At 38.9% G+C, this 19,084-nt stretch overlaps 1 protein-coding gene across 1 annotated transcript in view; it reads right to left on the bottom strand.

Moving 5' to 3' along the window:
- The window catches only part of LOC113650343 (cell wall protein AWA1-like), a 34,953-nt gene that overhangs the window by 8,671 nt on the left and 7,198 nt on the right, over positions 1 to 19,084 (bottom strand). The gene's annotated exons all lie outside the window — the stretch shown is intronic.

Genomic DNA, 19,084 nt, shown 5'->3' with positions numbered 1-19,084 from the left:
GTGCGTTGTCTCGCTGTCTTCTCTCCAACGCACAGGAACTCTCTTCAAATAGGGAAAGGGCTTGTTATTGAGACAAAACTGGCGTTGTGGGTGTCTAACACACACACACACACACACACACACACACACACACACACACACACACACACACACACACACACACACACACAAGCACACACATTAGCTTCACCTAAAGTACCCAAGGAGTAAAAGGGGGAAAAAAAACTAAGAAAAAAAGTGTTCGAGCACAGAACCAATTAAATTGGAGCCCAGACACTGGAAAAACAGAGCAGGGTCTCAGACCAGATCCACAGCAGTGTAGAAACTCTAAAATTACTCTTTCACCTCATGCCGTTTTTTTTATGTCCGAGTTCGTCGAACATCAGTCCCACAGCTGGATTCACACACAAACCTGCTTTGTGCACAATTTCCTGCCAATTCTCTTTATTCTAAAACTCACACCATTCCTTTGGTGCACTGGAACTGCCCATGTGACCTCTGTATACATACAGACCATGTGACCAATTAACTGTAAAAAAATACAAATAAAATATAAATAAATGAAAATAATGTGATCAATACAACATATAGGCGAGTGAAGCGAAATGAATTGCGAGGAAATCAATAACATCATGTTAAAAAGATCATGTTTAAATAATTTGTCAGCATTGATTAAATGGGGTTATGAATTTTATGTAAATAGAAATTGAAAGTAAATCTTGTAAATTTGAAAAAAATCGTGACGAAAACATATAAATAAAAGAAAAAAAAAGAAAAAAAACACCACATGAAACTAAAAATAACTATTAAAAAAAAAAGAAAACTGAAATAAATAATGATTATAGAATATCATGTGAAAAACAATTCTAAAAATCACATTCTAAAATCAGATCGACTGCGATAAAAAATAAAAAAATATCATGCGAGGGGAAAATAAAAAGAAATAAATAAATAAAACATAAATAAAGGGGAAAAAAAGAAAATCACGTAATTTTATTATTATTATTATTATTATTATTATTATTATTATTATAAGTCAGTTAAAAATCAGCTTAATTAAAAAAAAACATGTGGGGGGAAAAATATGTAAATAAATAAATAAATATAATGAACAAAAAAAACCCAAAAAAAACAAAAAAAACAAAAAAAAAATTATTTAAGAAAATCACATGTGAAAAACAAATGAATATTTTTTAAAAATCACACAAGAATGAATATAACATTGTGTAAATAAAATGACGAAACTAAAATTAGGAAAACATTTTTTTGATTAACAGTCGCTCGTGAAAACACAATGCAGATGAAAATAAAAGGATGATGTGGAGGATTTTCAGCAGCTGCTCCACGTTTCCAGAAATTTCACGACCGAATCGTTATTTTCATGGCGTCTCTTGTCGTGTTCTCCGAGCTGTTGTGTTTGCGTTTGCTTTCTCAAGCCAACACGATAAATTAATTAGATCTCTCTCTACAATGAAGACTAAAACAAGGTATGTGAGTCTTTGACCGGCCGCCATTTCAATCCCCATTGAAACTCAATCTGTTTTTCAGCATTTTTCACTCGAGCTTTTGTCAATTTTATCAAATGCCGATTTTTTCTTTCTGCATTTTACATCTTACGTTTAGTTCTTTTCCTTTACCCTATAAATACGACCCTGTTATGTCACTTTTAATTAGCCACAGAACTGAAAATGCTGCGAATGTTCATGGGCTTCAGATTCTGGGACTTTTAACAAACACGGATTGGACGTTACTGTATTTTCAAGATAACATAGACGGTGTTTTCTGCGCCTACGCAACGCTGACGATTTTATTAAATCCAGTCTGATGCCTCTGAAATTAGCTCCTGAAACCTGGCACATTCAGATCGACTGAACACAGCTCCAGTTCTGACACCATAGAAGGTTTAATGTGTCAGGTGGAGGCTGAGGATGGAGATATACAAGACGGAGACCTTAATATTTACGCACCATCAGGAAAGTTCCTCGTATTCTGAGGCGAGTTACATGCGACAGATGATTCGAATCACCTGCGTCTAGTTCACATCTTTAAGACTGTTGGATTTTACTTCAGCAGAAAAGGGGGTTTCTCAAACAAGCGCTCACTTATAAACTCGAAAAAAAAAAATTAGGCATAGAAAATACGGACTATAGAACCTTTTTATTTATTTATTTATTTATTTAATTCTATCTTTTTTGCTTTTGAGTAGAATATCTAGATATTAGACTATATGAAAACAACGAATTCGATAGTTTGATTTGATTTTCCCAAGACTTTAAATAAACAACAACAATCACATGTGAAAATAAAACGAATTCAAAAAAGATATGTAAAAAAATGTAAATAATTCTAAATGAACTATTTAAAAGAAATGTATTAAAAAATCGACACACGAAAATAAAATCAGTTATTTAAAAAAAAAAACACACCTGAAGAAAAATTACATGTAAAACACAAATTAATTATTATTTAAAAATCACATGTTAATGGATTCAAATAAAATATAGGCTGCACCTTTTAAAAAAATAAAACAAATGGGAAAACAAAATAGATAAATGAAATGAGAGCAATACTTTTAAAGAATTAATTAACAAATTTTTTTCAAAATTTTCTTTTCAAAAGATCGTGTGAAAATAAAATGATATTAAAAACATGTAAATAAAATCAATTTAAAACTATGTAAATCATTCATTCATTCATTCATTCATTCATTCATTCTCTACCGCTTATCTGAACTTCTTGGGTCACGGGGAGCCTGTGCCTATCTCAGACGTCATCGGGCATCGAGGCAGGATACACCCTGGACGGAGTGCCAACCCATCACAGGGCACACACACACTCTCATTCACTCACACACTCACACACTACGGACAATTTTCCAGAGATGCCAATCAACCTACCATGCATGTCTTTGGACCGGGGGAGGAAACCGAAGTACCCGGAGGAAACCCCCGAGGCACGGGAAGAACATGCAAACTCCACACACACAAGGAGGAGGTGGGAATCGAACCCCCAACCCTGGAGGTCTGAGGTGAACATGCTAACCACTAAGCCACCATGTCCCCCACCACGTAAATCAATCAATCAATCAATCAATCAATCAATCAATAAATAAATAGAAATATTACAGTAGATGACTAACTCTGGAGTACATCCTGCAATCAGTGCAGCGCACGACCGCCCTGTTCTTCACGCTGAGGATTTAAGCCGATGTAAGATTAGACTAACAGAATATCACGCTGAATGTGTAACACAGAGAGCAGCGAAGCTTCATCTAATCCTATAGCAAAGTGTATAGCAGCGCTCGTAATGGAAAAGCAGGCAGGGAGGAACGCACTAATCCGGTGTCCTGAACCAGACAACACAGGAGCTTTTTTAAGGGACTCGATGCGGTGCGATATAACGGCCGCTGATCAATATCTCTTTTCTCTGTTAATGGAAGCCCTTATAGCCTTCGCCGTATAAAACAAGACGGCGGTAATAAGCAGCTGGAGGGAAGGATGGCATGTGAGGAGCTTCCCAAACACCAAATCACTCCTGGAAAATTGCAAGCTCACATCCAGTGTCTGAGAATCTCTCTCTCTCTCTCTCTCTCTCTCTCTCTCTCTCTCTCTCTCTCTCTCTCGGCTGCTTGTTATCTTCTAAATTTGCTGCTCTCTAGATTGAAATATTTAACAGCTAGTCTTAAAGGCTCCTTAGCAAACAAGTCAACTCAGCATCCCATAAAGAGGTCCATCTGCTCCAGTAAACTCCCCAGGAGTGCGCTTTTTAAAATTCATAGAAAAGCCAAGCACTTATAAACCTCAATTCCTGTGGCTCCCCCTTCAAAAAAAAAAAAAAAAACCTCTTCACCGATGTCGAGCGTAATCAAATCCAGTCATCTGAATCATGATGATGTCAGTATTAAAAGGCGTCGCCGCTCTCAAGCTTCCCATCCACCATCTGTAGGCCCATCTGGATCCGCCTCATGTTTAATAGACCTTACTCCCACGATATCTGATGATTACACGAGGGCTAATGAGCGAGACGGTCAGCGCTTTAACCCGTAGCCGGAATCGGGAGAACTGCCAGCATGTGGACAGATTTTAAATCAAATACGCCGGGTCTTGAGAATTACATCATCGAGGTCTCGGTGTTCCTGTCTATTCCTAAAACCTGACAATTGGATTTAAACCGGAATTCTCGATCCTGATTGGTCAGAAGTTACTCGATGCTTTTTAGCCGCATATCACAGCTATACGGTATCCATGGTAACCACCCCTAAAAACAAAATGTACAGTATATTCATCGATGTGCAGATGTTTAGGTTCAACCAGTACTTTGTAGCTGGAATTACTGAGATTTCCGTCATGCTTTTAGAACAGAGGTTGTAGCTATAAATGGTTAAAAAAAATGACTTTCTTTACCAAATAAAAAATTGTTAGTGTAGGAGAATTCTTGTATAAGAAGGAAATGAAAAAAAACCCAGATCCTCCATCAGAGTATTATGACTTGTACAGGACACTCTGTGGTTTCTGTCTCTGAGCTTTTTCTTTAAAAGAACACAGCGCACAGCCTGGACTTTCCCGGTGTCCTTGGATTCATCGCTCTCGTCTTATGAAGAATGGATGCAGCAGAGATCATTCATCAGGGACCCTGGACACCATGTGAGGACAAAGGAGACATTTATCTCCTCAATAACACCACACACACACACACACACACACACACACACACACAAAAACGGGTCCCTCGGCCCTGTGTCCTCAGGCATGCTCTGACAATCGGACGCTGTGACACTCGGACGCCGTGACACTCGGACGCCGTCCGAGTCGCCTGTGTCTCATTACACTACACTCGATTACATTTCGGGGAGGTTTTTCTTCTGAATGTTTGAGGGATCTGTTCTTTAATTTATCACCGTGGATTTAGAAATGGTGGCCGACAAAAAAAAGCAGCGTGTTTTGTGCTTTAATGTAAGGGTCGATTAACGGCTATGGAATAAGAAGGAGAAGAGACTCCAGGACGGATTGGTGCGTCGCTCTCACAGCTCGGCTTACGTTAACGTGCTATTTATTTTCCTGAAGTTACAAAATATTATGTAACAACAACAACAAAAAATATTATTATCTATATATTACCTTGAAGAGGATACATTTATTTATATATATTATGAAAGGACTATTATTTATTTATTTATTTATTTATTTATTTCTTTATTCATTCAATATTTTTTATTGAGTTATTTATTTATGTATTATTTATTTATGTTGTTTATAGACAGAATTTTATTTATTTATTTATTGTTTATGTAAGGATTATTTATTTATTTTTATTCATCTATTTATTTATTTCTTGTTTATTTAGGGATCATTTATTCATTTGTTTGTTTTTTTTCACTTGTTTGTTTACAGAAGGAGTCTCCAGTGTCCAGAGGTAAAGCTGCTGGAGCTATCAAAACAGGGGTGGGGCCCATTTGGGTTAGGGGCGTGTTTGTTTTGGTGATTTCAAATGTCAACATTGGCTTTCAAACAACGGAGACCCCACCTTTAACTCAAATATTTTATTATTTTATTATTTTGTAGTGTTTTTAGTTTGCATTTAATATTGTGGAATTAAATGCAAACTAAAAACTCTACAAAATAATAAAATAATAATAGCTTCTTTCTGCATTCAGAGAAAGTCTAAATCCCACTCTGATTATTTTTCTGGAACGGCATGACATTAAATTTGAATTCTTTTCTTAAATCACTTTATACATCCGTGTCAGCCTTTTAATCTCACGATATGTCGTCCATCTTCTGGACAGTGTATGATTTTAGTGTGTGAGGTGAGTCACACTGATGCTCCTGACAAGTGTCGTTCTACCAGAGAGAAGAGGACATCATGCGTCAGGAGGACGCGGCCGCCCGAACGCCAGCCTCAGGCTTTCCCTCCTCAACCGGATCGCATGCTAAAACTAACCAGAGGTAGTAAAACCACGGTGTGTGCCGTCAGCTTCCACGAAGGTTCTAGTAAACCTCGTACGAAATATCCAGGAAATCAATTCACAGCCAACAAACAAGTGTTTAGTTCACTCTGCCCTGAGACGAACAAAGCCGAGCTGCTTCCTCCTACACGCTTCACCATCCTGCAAGTTTTACCTTCCTCCTGAAGGCCTCGGATGAAAACGCCACCCGCGAAGAGACGCAGAGACCTGAACCGATCATCAGAGACGGAACAAACAAAAACAGACAAACCAACAAATAAACAAACCCCATCATACTCATCCTCCACCTGGGTCTCCTGTAGGTTTGCTATGAACTAAATAGGATGTAATGTTGAACGTGGATTTAAAGGTCCTCCGGCTCTCAGAATCTATTACTGAGGTGAGGAACAAATGTGTAGTAGTTTAATTAAGAGTTCAGGAAGTCCCTGAAGGGCAAGAGAGAGAGAGACAGAAATAGAGAGAGAGAGTTATTCTTTCTTGTGTCTTTTCCACCCACTCAACGTTTATTATTCATGAACGCTGGATAAACGAGTCCCAGTGTGTTTACCTAATCAAACCTCTTGCAGACAAACCGCTTTTTTATCTACATGTCTAAACAAAAAAAAACGTGAAGCTCTCTGCACATAAATCTACACACAGCTGACGGTTTCCCCAGTGACGTCTCGCCGGCGTCTCACATCTCTCTTGGAGGCGTCTCGTTAAAGCATCGTCGTCGTCGAGATGTTTTGATTTCTTGCCACACAGCGGTGGGCGTGCTGAGCGGTGAGAAACGCTGCTTGCCCTTGAAATCTGTCAGTGACATCATTACGAGGAGCAGAGACTTGTGCGTCTAACGAGTCACTAACGAGTCTGTACGAAGGCACAGGAGCTGAAGACTTAACCGTCCTTATGCGGTGGAGTTTAGGACCCTGAGGCCTAAGGTTTCTGTCATGCTCCAGGTGAATGGAGTTCCTTTAGATGGAACTGTGAAAAGTTTACAGACACGTGATGGACGTTCTTCTTATTAGCATTGCTAATGTTTCAATATTTCCATCTCACGCTAGCTTCCCATTTTGTAGTAGCGTTAGCATCTTGTATAGAATCATTAGGCATTAGCATTTACCTGGGGTCTCGAACGTGGCTTTTATTCCATGTTTCTTTTTCTGAAAGCTCCTGGACGATGATTACATTCCCAGAAATATAAATCAAACACTAGACTTTATTTTTGGGTTGCCATAAATCCCCAAAACCACCCCTTCGTTAAGATGCACTAATAATCTCCTGAAGTGCAGCGTGATAATATCGGCTAGGAAAGTAAGTGCACACTTTTCTAACCTCTGATGAAACACGGGCTGCAGAAATAAGCACAGGAAAGTTTAAAAAAATAAATAAAAAAGTTCTAAAGTTTACTTTTCTGCAGCTCATTTATAAGACATTGCCCTTTAGGGCTGCAATAATAATGAGCGGCCTCTGCGGTTCAGAGAGGGAGTTGGTATTTTGAACTGCTTTCTTTAATTAAGCCATGCGTCACTGTGTTTCATGTGCGCTGTTCCTTGAAAGTGAATGATCCTGGAGAAGAAAGGATCTAATCTTGGTGTTCTGGATGAGAATTTGTGCATATTATTAGAAATCGAAGACTTAAGACGGTGAAGTAAAGATGGAGAATAATCCGTGACGTGGCGTGCATGAAGGCGGAGACGTCTAACGTGTTCCGTTAAGCCTTTTATTCCTTTTAGAGCATATTAAAGTTTTGGCCAATCAGAATTGAGAACACAACAGCCCTGTGGTATGAATAAATAAATAAATAAATAAATAAATAAATAAATAAATAAATAAATAAATAAATAAATAGAAGGATCTAATCTAACGTTTTTTCTAAGATGAATGAATGAATGAATAAATGGACGTGGTGTCGTTTTTACACCTTCGCTGTTAAACTTGGCGGACAAACACCGAGGGAAAGCCGTGGCATGTTTATTTCTCTCTCTCTCTTTATATTTATATATAGCGTGCGTGGTGAGCTGGCTGCGAGGTACAGTGCAGCCGTCAGATGTGATGGAGGGATTCACTAAAACAGACGGCTGGAGGATCTCCTGAAGGGCTTTTCTGATGAGCTCCTCCGCCGTTCTCCTTTACGCCACCACACACACACCAGGTTTGGAGATTACGAAGGCCAGAGTTTGTCATTTTTCCTCTGACATCAACTCTCTCTCTCTCTCTCTCTGTCTCTCTCTCTCTCTGTCTCTCTCTCGCAACACACAAAAACAAACTTTGCTGTACTTTTTCATGTTCTTGTTTTCTGAGCAGAGGAAGCGTGAGCTGGCATTCAGGCAGGATCGAGCTGTCACCGATAAAAGAGGCATGTGCTGAGGGAGGCAGAAAAGCCCAGAAAATTGGAGGAGACAGCGTGCTGTCGGGGCGGAGCAGAGACTGTAACAGGCGGAAAATAAAGAGTCATCAGAAATTGGGAATTCTTCCAAGCGAGAGCATGTGGGAGGACAATAATCAGGCTTCCATGGTTCGGAGGCGAAGCTGGCGTTTAGAGCTGCTTTGTTTCATTAAATCATGTGTCACTGCATCTTATGTTCCTTCTTCCAATCTGGACGAATATTTCCTTTCAGCGAATAATCATCTGAGGCACCTTGAGCTGATCTATTACACATTATATTATATTTAACACAGACCTCTGTTCTGATTGGTCAAATGATAGTTTACAGCCGCGTATTTCATCTTTATATTAAGGCTAATTTGTTATTCTGTCTATACAAAGAATAAAGAAGTGTGTCAAGAGCGTTTCCATGTTACTAAAGAACGCTATGGAAACATTCATATAAATCTGCTGACTAATCAGAATAAAGACACTTCTAGACCTATCGGAGTAGAGACACCTCTTGACCTATCAGAGTAGACACCTCTTGACCTATCAGAGTAGAGACACCTCTCGACCTATCAGAGTAGACACCTCTTGATCTATCAGAGTAGAGATACCTCTCAACCTATCGAGTAGAGACACCTCTTGACCTATCAGAGTAGAGACACCTCTTGACCTATCAGAGTAGAGACACCTCTTGACCTATCAGAGTAGAGACACCTCTTGACCTATCAGAGTAGAGACACCTCTTGACCTATCAGTCTTGACCTATCAGAGTAGAGATACCTCTTGACCTATCAGAGTAGAGACACTCCTTGACCTATCAGAGTAGAGACACCTTTTGACCTATCAGAGTAGAGACACTTCTTGACCTATCAGAGTAGAGACACTTCTTGTCCTATCAGAGTAGAGACACCTCTTGACCAACAAGAGTAGAGACACCTCTTAACCTATCAGAGTAGAGACACCTCTTGACCTATCAGAGTAGAGACACCTCTTGACCTATCAGAGTAGAGACACCTCTTGACCTATCAGAATAGAGACACCTCTTGACCAATCAGATTTGAGACACACCCTAACCAAACAGAATAAAGACGTCTGAAGTCCAATCAGAAAAGAGATCCATTCTAACCAATCAGAACAGATATACATCTCCAGACTAATCAGAATAGAGAGATATCCTAGCCAATCAGAATTTAGACACATCTTAAGCAAACAGAACTGAAACATTTCCTGACCAATCAGAACAGATTAGCCGAGCTATTTTTTTTTGTTTTGTTTCTTGAAACATTATAAACATTCAAGGAAATACTTTCTGTTCACAAATCCACTCCTATTAGAGTTTTAACTCATGTTCATGTTTATTTATCATTTTTAGTTGACATGTTCAAGTGGTTCTGTTCAAAGGCTCCTGAGCAGAGCAACATCCTCACTACAGATAACAGCTCAAGGTTAGGCCACTTAGCGTAATTAGCAAGTAAATACGCAAATGCACTCCACCGTAGGCTTAAATGAGTTCCAATTAACGTAGAGTACGTGAGAAGCCCTGTTTTATTGTTAGGTCAAAGTGATTGCAGGATCTTGTATTTATCCTTCCCTTTTCGGTTGTGGAGGTTCTGTATATGTGTAAAAACACAGGGCTAAATAACAACGTTTAAATCCACAAGCGTTTCTTATTCCAGTAAATCCAAATGAAGTTCAGCAGTTTATTGAGCTTGAAGAATGAAGCGCTGAACCTTGAAGCAGTTTCCTTCCATATAATATGCACATTTTCTTCTATAAAATAAATAATTTTATTCCGTGTTTGTTAACTAAGATGAATGTGTATTTGGTTGGTGTTAAAGACGCGGTGTCATGTTCGATTCCAAGCACACATTAATCTGTGGGATGTTATTTTATTTCCAGTTTGTGACCCAGAATGTGTCTCGTGTCTTCATGCAGGACACAAGTGCCTCTGCAGGACTTGTGAATGTCCATGTCACTGTAAACAACATAGCACTGTACTTCACTATATTACCCTTCAGTATACTTCAACATACTACACTTATTCACAATTTCATCATACTTCATTTCACTACAACATACTATACTTCACTCACCACATTTACTTCACTATTTCACCATATTCACTTCACAATACTAAACTATACCATAATCCACTTCATTACATTCACCAGATTCACCTATTCACTACACTTCACTATAATACACTACACTTTACTACCTTCACAATATTCACTTCACTATACTACACTACACCCTTCAATTCACTTGACTATACTACATTTTACTATTTGTTCATCATATTCACTTACTCCACTACTCTTTACTACATTCACCATATTTACTTCACTATTCACTACATTCACCATATTCACTTCACCAGGGCTGTCAAGTGTCACGCATTGAGAGTGACAGTCACGCATTTCGGTCTTTTGTCACGCTCTCTCGCCACACATCGTATTTCTCACGCAGAAAGCCGCAAAACGTCTCTGTCCGCACCGCTGTCTCTATGGAACATGGCAGGAATCAAGCGCGTCTCCCCTAGAGTTCTTAGTCGAGCCTGACACTTATCAAAGTTGGGGGGTTGGAGATGTTACGCTTGCCTGTCTTCAAAACTTGAGAGCCCTGCTTCACTATTCACTACATTCACCATATTCACTTCACTATTCACTACATTCACCATATTCACTTCACTATTCACTACATTCACCATATTCACTACATTCACCATATTCATTTCACTATTCACTACATTCATCCTATTCACTTCACTATTCACTACATTCATCCTATTCACTTCACTATTCACTATATACACCATATTCACTACATTCACCATATTCACTTCACTATTCACTACATTCGTCCTATTCACTTCACTATTCACTACATTCACCATATTCACTACATTCACCATATTCACTTCACTATTCACTACATTCACCATATTCACTACATTCACCATATTCACTTCACTATTCACTACATTCACCATATTCACCTCACTATTCACTACATTCACCATATTCACTACATTCACCATATTCACTTCACTATTCACTACATTCACCATATTCACTTCACTATTCACTATATTCACCATATTCACTACATTCACCATATTCACTTCACTATTCACTAAGTTCACCATATTCACTTCACTATTCACTACATTCACCATATTCACTACATTCACTTCACATTACTTCACTATTCACTACATTCACTTCACTATACATCACTATTCACTACATTCACCATATTCACTTCACTATACGTCACTATTCACTACATTCAGCATATTTACTTCACTATACATCACTATTCACTACATTCACCATATTCACTTCATTATATTCACTTCACTATTCACTACATTCACCATATTCACTTCACTATATTCACTTCACTATTCACTACATTCACCATATTCACTTCACTATTCACTACATTCATCCTATTCACTTCACTATTCACTACATTCACCATATTCACTTCACTATTCACTACATTCACCATATTCACTACATTCACCATATTCACTTCACTATTCACTACATTCACCATATTCACTTCATTATATTCACTTCACTATTCACTACATTCACCATATTCACTTCACTATATTCACTTCACTATTCACTACATTCACCATATTCACTTCACTATTCACTACATTCATCCTATTCACTTCACTATTCACTACATTCATCCTATTCACTTCACTATTCACTATATACACCATATTCACTACATTCACCATATTCACTTCACTATTCACTACATTCACCATATTCACTTCACTATTCACTACATTCACCATATTCACTACATTCACCATATTCTCTTCACTATTCACTACATTCACCATATTCACTTCACTATTCACTACATTCACCATATTCACTTCACTATTCACTACATTCACCATATTCACCTCACTATTCACTACATTCACCATATTCACTACATTCACCATATTCTCTTCACTATTCACTACATTCACCATATTCACCTCACTATTCACTACATTCACCATATTCACTTCACTATTCACTACATTCACCATATTCACTTCACTTTACTTCACTATTCACTACATTCACTTCACTATATTACCCTTCAATACACTTCACCATACTACGCTACGACGCTACACTTCACTACAGTTCACTTTTCACCGTACTACACTTCTCAGTACTTAATTTCACCATACTACATGTTACTATATCATACTTCATTTAACTATACTGTACCTCACTATAATTCACTATTACTACAACTTCAGAGTAGTACACATCCCTACACATCACCATACTAAACTATATAACAAACAGAGTCACAAAACTTCATTCCACCCTACCTCACTATGCTTCACCTGACTCTGTACTTCACCTGACTCTGTACTTCACCTGACTCTGTACTCAACTTCATTTGGAAGTTTTGGGATTCTAAATATCCCTGACATTGCTTAACTTTACCTTGTCAATTTCTAGAAAGTTCTCCTAAGAGCAGTTTGCTGTGTTCTGTGTGTCAGAAGCTCTCGGAAGATTCACTGTTCAAAGTAGTTAAAAATACAGCATGTTCCAGATGAGGCTGTTTATTCTTATGTCCTTACATCTCTCCTCAACACGTGGACTTGCTTCTTACTTTTTTTTTCTTTTCTTCTGGTGTGATGAAGGTCAAATTGTTCTTCTCTCCTTTCAGCCATGTTGGGAATTATTTATCCGTAGCTCGAATACGAGAGCGCTTTTAAAAATCTTCACCTTATCAGATAGTGATGGTTTACGTGTCGGTTCTTTTGCACATGAACGCCCAATAAAGATCAACTCGGTGTCAGAGACATAACTCCATCTCCTGACTCCTCTCTACACCCACGAACGTGTGCTTAAGAAGTCAGTAGTGGCGTTCGATATACAGTAAAAGCTTCACTCTTAGAATTTCTTCATCTTCTTCTTCGTCCCTCAGTTTTTGCCCCATTGTCAAGAAACATACCTCAAAAATGGATGACCCCAGCAGGACAGGGTGTTAATACTTGAAACCCAGGTGCTTAAAAAGTGCACAGATTTCCTGCTAATACATTTACAGCATTTATCAGACGCCCTTATCCAGAGTGACTTACATTTTAACACCTCTGAGCAATTGAGGGTTAAGGGCCTTGCTCAGGGGCCCAGCAGTGGCAGATTGATGGATGTAGGAATTGAACTCACAACCTTCTGATTGGTAGCCCAACACCTTAACCACTAGGCTACCACATCCCTAATTCTAATGCAGTTTGACTCGGGTCTTCGTTTGGAATTCTCAGGCGATTAGGGTTGAAATTTTTCCGGTTTGAACCAATGCAGTCACGTCATACATCAAAACGATCTGCTCAGTAACGAGAATTGCATTATGGGTATTATTATTATTATTGATTATTTAATCCACAAAAAATATTTTCCACTGTGTGCCGTTCTTCTCCCTCCACTTTCGTCTTTCCATCCTCTTCTCTGTGTGGGCAGAGTTTGCATGTTCTCCCATTCTCATCTCTCAGTCCAAAGACATTTGTTTCAGGCTGACTGGCATCTCTAAATTGTCCGTAGTGTGTGAGATGGAGTCGTGTGATGGGTTGCTCCACCTTTGTGCCCTGGAACAGACTCCGGGTTTCTTGTAGAGGATAAACGCTTCATTTTATATTGTTATGTTGTTCTATCAACACCTTCCGGCCAATCACAGTCCAGACAGCGACTGTTTCTCATTGTCCATGAAATGCAACGTTTCATTTTTCACCCTCGAATCGGGACAAAACATCGCATCACCTGCACATCAGGGAACTAAAACGCTCTTGATCCATATTGTCAGGCGCTGATGGGATCCCTGCTGCGTCGGAAAAATCAGCCAGGAACGACCGAGCGCCAGGAGCGAGCAGTGTCCATAATGCCAGCTTCGGGGGAACTTTCTCAAATACACAGCGGACGGTCTGTTCGAGAGCCGTGAAAGGGCTTCTCGCAATTACCCCAAGATTGCTTTATTTCTTTGGAGAACACTGGAAGTCTTCGCTCGGTGTGCGTGTTCTTAATCACTGGCCTTGGCTAAAAAAAACACACAGTCTATGAGATGTTTTAATGACCTGCTCTGAGTCGACATAGCTTCCCACTGCACTGTTAGCATGAGGAAGAATACACGGCTAATTGAAATCTCGCTTAGCGCCGAACCGTCTTTCCTAAAAAAAAAACGATATTCTAAAGAATTTCCTTTCATCTGAATAAAATGGAGAGGAGCACTGGTGGGTTTGGGATTCATTAGAAATTTGGTTTGGTAATTAAAAATAATGAATAGCATCAAATAGATTGTTTAGTCGAAGCGACTGGACGGTTCGCCACGACGTCTTTTCCTTTAAGGGCTTCCAAGATTCTGTTTAAATTAAATACTTAGCTTTAGAATTCACTTCCAAAACCTGTATGATGCAGCGGCGCTTTAGTACTTTAGTCCGAGTCTCAAGCTTTCATGCTAACACTGTAGACATGCCTAGATGACTAGTTTCACACTGAGCTCTTTTATTTTCCTTCTGAAAGCCATTTTGTTTTCCAATTTTGTTATCAGCTCGTTCAGTCATGTCTTTAGTCACCTCTAGAGTTTTGCACCGGCTTTCCACAAGCTAACGAGATTTTACATCCAGTGAGATCCAGAGATTGAAGCTGTTCCTCAGAGACACATTCGCTCACTTCTCTTCTCCTATAATGACATCAAACGTCTGGTAATAAAACTTTCACTAGGATTTTTTTCTCTCAGAAATCCAGTTTGCCGAACACTATTCCTGGTCTAGTCTCTCTCTCTCTCTCTCTCTCTCTCTCTCTCTCTCTCTCTCTCTCTCTCTCTCTCTCTCTCTCTCTCTCAATCTCTCTCTCAATTAATTAATAACAAAAACTCTTAAAAACAATCTCATAGAACTTGCTTTATTTACTGTATTTAGAAACGCAGCCTGGCTCAGTGAAACATGGTGGTGGTAGCGACCATCTTCAGTTTCTCGGTTGTTCCTCTCAATATTTCCCTCCTCTCTCACCACCCACTGACTTTGTTTTTTTTTTTTTTTACCTGAAAGATCTCGTACTGTATAATCGTCGATATTAAACACATTTTATTCACTTTACCATCGGCGTGACCCAGCAGGATCGAGCGTGTAGGTGCCGGGAGAACGTCGGCATCCATTCTCTATCTTTATGATTAACGTAACCATTTTCACACCGCTAACCGTAATCCTCTGAGAACCCCATATTTGTTTTGTGTACCTGCACCCTGACGGTAACGCCATGAGATATCGTAGCTCACAAACAATTTTTTTTTTTGTCTTTGAGTGATAAAAAGCCTACGAGCTGTTTGCATAAATTACCTGAGCTGGAAAACATGCAGCTTTTACAACTTTGACTTTCCCACGCGTTCTCGCTTTGCTTGCGTGCAGCTCCCTGAAGATTCGGGCCGTGTTGTTCATCAAACGCCGGCGTTTACAGAAACACAGAGCCGGATCTGGAGGACTGCAGGAGCTTTAGTTAGAGAGACTGAAAGAACGAAATCGTTCTGTTCATCCGTCGCGTCGCGTCGGGTCGAATGCATATTCATAAATTACACGAATACATGAATACGTAACAAGTCTGCTTTCTTTTGATTGAAAGCAGGCTGCGTTTTAAAGACAGGAAATTGCTGCTCGGTTATTTGAATTCGAATGATTCATTTGCGTGAACGTCTAACCATCAGGTTCTACACAACAGGTGAAGGCTATTGCCCAAGAATGTGGGAAAACATTTCCAAATGTCATTTTCTGATCAAATAAGAAAATAAAATAAATAAATAAATAAATTGAGGTCACCAGTAACTTCAGCTTGAAAAGAAAAATAAATTCACGATATTAAAGTCTGCGAAACAGCAAACCGTCACCATTATACTGTGATGTTCTTGTACTTACTTTACCTCCCTGACGCTAATCGTTTTAAACGTCTGTTTGGTTTTTGCTCTGATCTTACTGTACTTTCTTGTCACAGTGTCTCAATCCTTTATATCAGTCCAGCCCTATTGTCTGCTCGGTGGTTTCATGGTCAAACTTTAATATTAAACATTCCAGTTTTTTAAATTACAGTTAAAAGACTTTTCTTGTTACAGGCAAGAAAATGTGTAAGACTCAAACACGCTGCTTATCATCGCTGAATAATAATAATATGTATTTATTACAGTAATTTAAGAGGAGGCTCTTGAACGTATTAAAAGAAGTTTTAAAAAGAATTTATTATTCACTATTAATAATTAATAGTAATAATTTACTATTAATATAATTTATTATTAATTTATTATATAGAGTATCGATGTCAATTATTGCAATTTTTACTACTACTACTAATAAATATTCCCAACATAATAATTCAACTAGTAATTTTTTTTAATTAATTATTTTCTTTTGTCTATTTATAGTTTAATGGCATAATGTTCAAGTGTCCACAAACCACAAATTCCTGTTTTTGCTCGTCATAACGGTCACAAACAGACGTCATCACCAGCCTGTTTTTTTCTTCCCTTTCACTAGAAGTTAATAATAAATAAGGAAAGAAACTAATCAATAAAGTCCCTGTTCCTTTCTTTCTTCGCTCCCTTTATTTCTCTTCTCTCCTCTACACTTCCATCCCATTCCCTGCTCCCTTCTCTGCCGCTCCATCTTCTCCTCCCCCTATATTCCTCTTTCAACTGCTTCTTGTCTATTCACTTCTCCTGTCCCTTTCTGTAGAGAATGAGGGATGGAGTGGAGGTATGAGATGCATCTTGGCCATGTGACATTGTATATGAGGCAGCAGGAGATGATGCCTGAGCTGTTGTGACTCTTAATCACCAGCAAAGCGGTACGGTAGCATCTCCAGGCGAGATGAGAGATAAGGGTCTGTCCAGCCTGTGCTGCCTGTATCACCACTTCTCCTCTGCATTTCTACTTCAGGTGAGTCTTCACTCCATTCTCAGCATTTCTTGGAGGAATGTTTGATGTCATCAACAAGTTTGGATGTTAAGTGAGATACTTTTGCTTGAACACATCCCTGAGGCGTGCAGATCTCCATCCTTCAATCATTGAGGAATTTATTTTAATTTCAGATCGACATCCGGTCCAGATTCAGATCGATTCCTTTCCAGGATTTGGTTCTTCCTCAGCTCAGAGCTTCAGTAAGTTACTCAGAATTTATCCATGATGATTCGTGTATTTTTAGCGCTTTATTTTTGCATGTAATACACACGATTCATTCAAGTTCACATGTGATTCTTTACACGATTCATTCAAGTTCACATGTGATTCTTTACACGATTCATTCAAGTTCACATGTGATTCCTTACACGATTCATTCAAGTTCACATGTGATTCCTTACACGATTCATTCAAGTTCACATGTGATTCTTTACACGATTCATACAAGTTCACATGTGATTCTTTACACGATTCATTCAAGTTCACATATGATTCCTTACACGATTCATTCAAGTTCACATGTGATTCTTTACACGATTCATTCAAGTTCACATGTGATTCTTTACACGATTCATTCAAGTTCACATATGATTCTTTAAATGTGATTCATTTCTTTGGTTTGATACGATTCTGTAGATTATTCAATTATTTTAACCTGTGATTTTTGTTTATTCAGAATTAAATTATTTCCAAATGATTCATTTAATTCACATTCACCAGGATTTCTTTAATGTTCCATGTGATTACTTAAACTACACTTTTAGATTGGATTCTTTACACGAGATTCCTTTCTTTTTTTTTTATATGAATCTTTACAAAATTCATTTCTTTTACCATATGATTCTTTGCACCATTTATTTATTATGACCAGACCATTTTCCACACGTGGCCCAAGTGATTTTATTTGCACATGCAATTCCTTACTCGACTCGATTCTTTATTTTTATTACTATTATTTTATTTATTTATTTATTTATTTACATTTTTCAGGTCTCATCTGCAGGGCATGTGGGTTCATTATTTTGAGATGGGACTTTTCTCACATGTGTAATCAGATACATGGAGTTCGGTTGCAAATTCAAGAGATGACACGCTGAGATGCGTTCTCACATGCTCTGCAGCAATTTCAGAGGCAAGCTGCTAAAGAAACTAGCTGACCCAGTCTGAACTTACTCACAAACTTATTTAGTTTAAAGAAAAAAAAAACCCCAACAACTTGTAAACACAAAGAGCTTCTGCTACTTTTCAGCTGGTTCAACCATCTTAGCTTCTCTCAGGTCATTTCTATACACTGTTGGCTTTCTGCTGAGAGTGAGAGAGAGAAGGTGTGTGTGTGTGTGTGTGTATGTGTGTGTGTGTGTGAGAGAGAGAGAGAGAGAGAGAGAGGGTGTGTGTGTGTGCGAGAGAGAGAGAGAGAGAGCAGGAGAGAGAGAGAGCAGGAGAGAGAGTGTGGGAGAGAGAGTGAGTGTGAGAGACAGTGAGTGAGTGTGTGAGAGCGAGAGAGAGAGAGTGAGTGAGTGTGTGAGAGTGAGTGAGAGAGAGAGAGAGAGAGAGAGAGAGAGAGAGAAGGTGTGTGTGAGAGAGAGGGAGAAGGTGAGAGAGAGAGAGAGAGAGAGAGAGAAGGTGAGAGAGAGAAAGTGAGAGAGAAAGAGAGTGAGTGTGTGTGTGTGAGAGAGAGGGAGAGAGAGAGAGTGAGTGAGTGTGTGTGAGAGTGAGTGTCGCGTGCGTCGGTTTGTGGTCGCGAGACGCGACTGCGCGCGCTAGCGAGCGCTCGCGCGCGCGCGCGACAGCG

Source organism: Tachysurus fulvidraco, chromosome 20, assembly GCF_022655615.1.
Source record: "Tachysurus fulvidraco isolate hzauxx_2018 chromosome 20, HZAU_PFXX_2.0, whole genome shotgun sequence".
Taxonomy (NCBI): domain Eukaryota; kingdom Metazoa; phylum Chordata; class Actinopteri; order Siluriformes; family Bagridae; genus Tachysurus; species Tachysurus fulvidraco.
The sequence above is the reverse complement of the archived record's forward strand: the minus strand, read 5'-3'. Positions and strand labels throughout refer to the sequence as shown.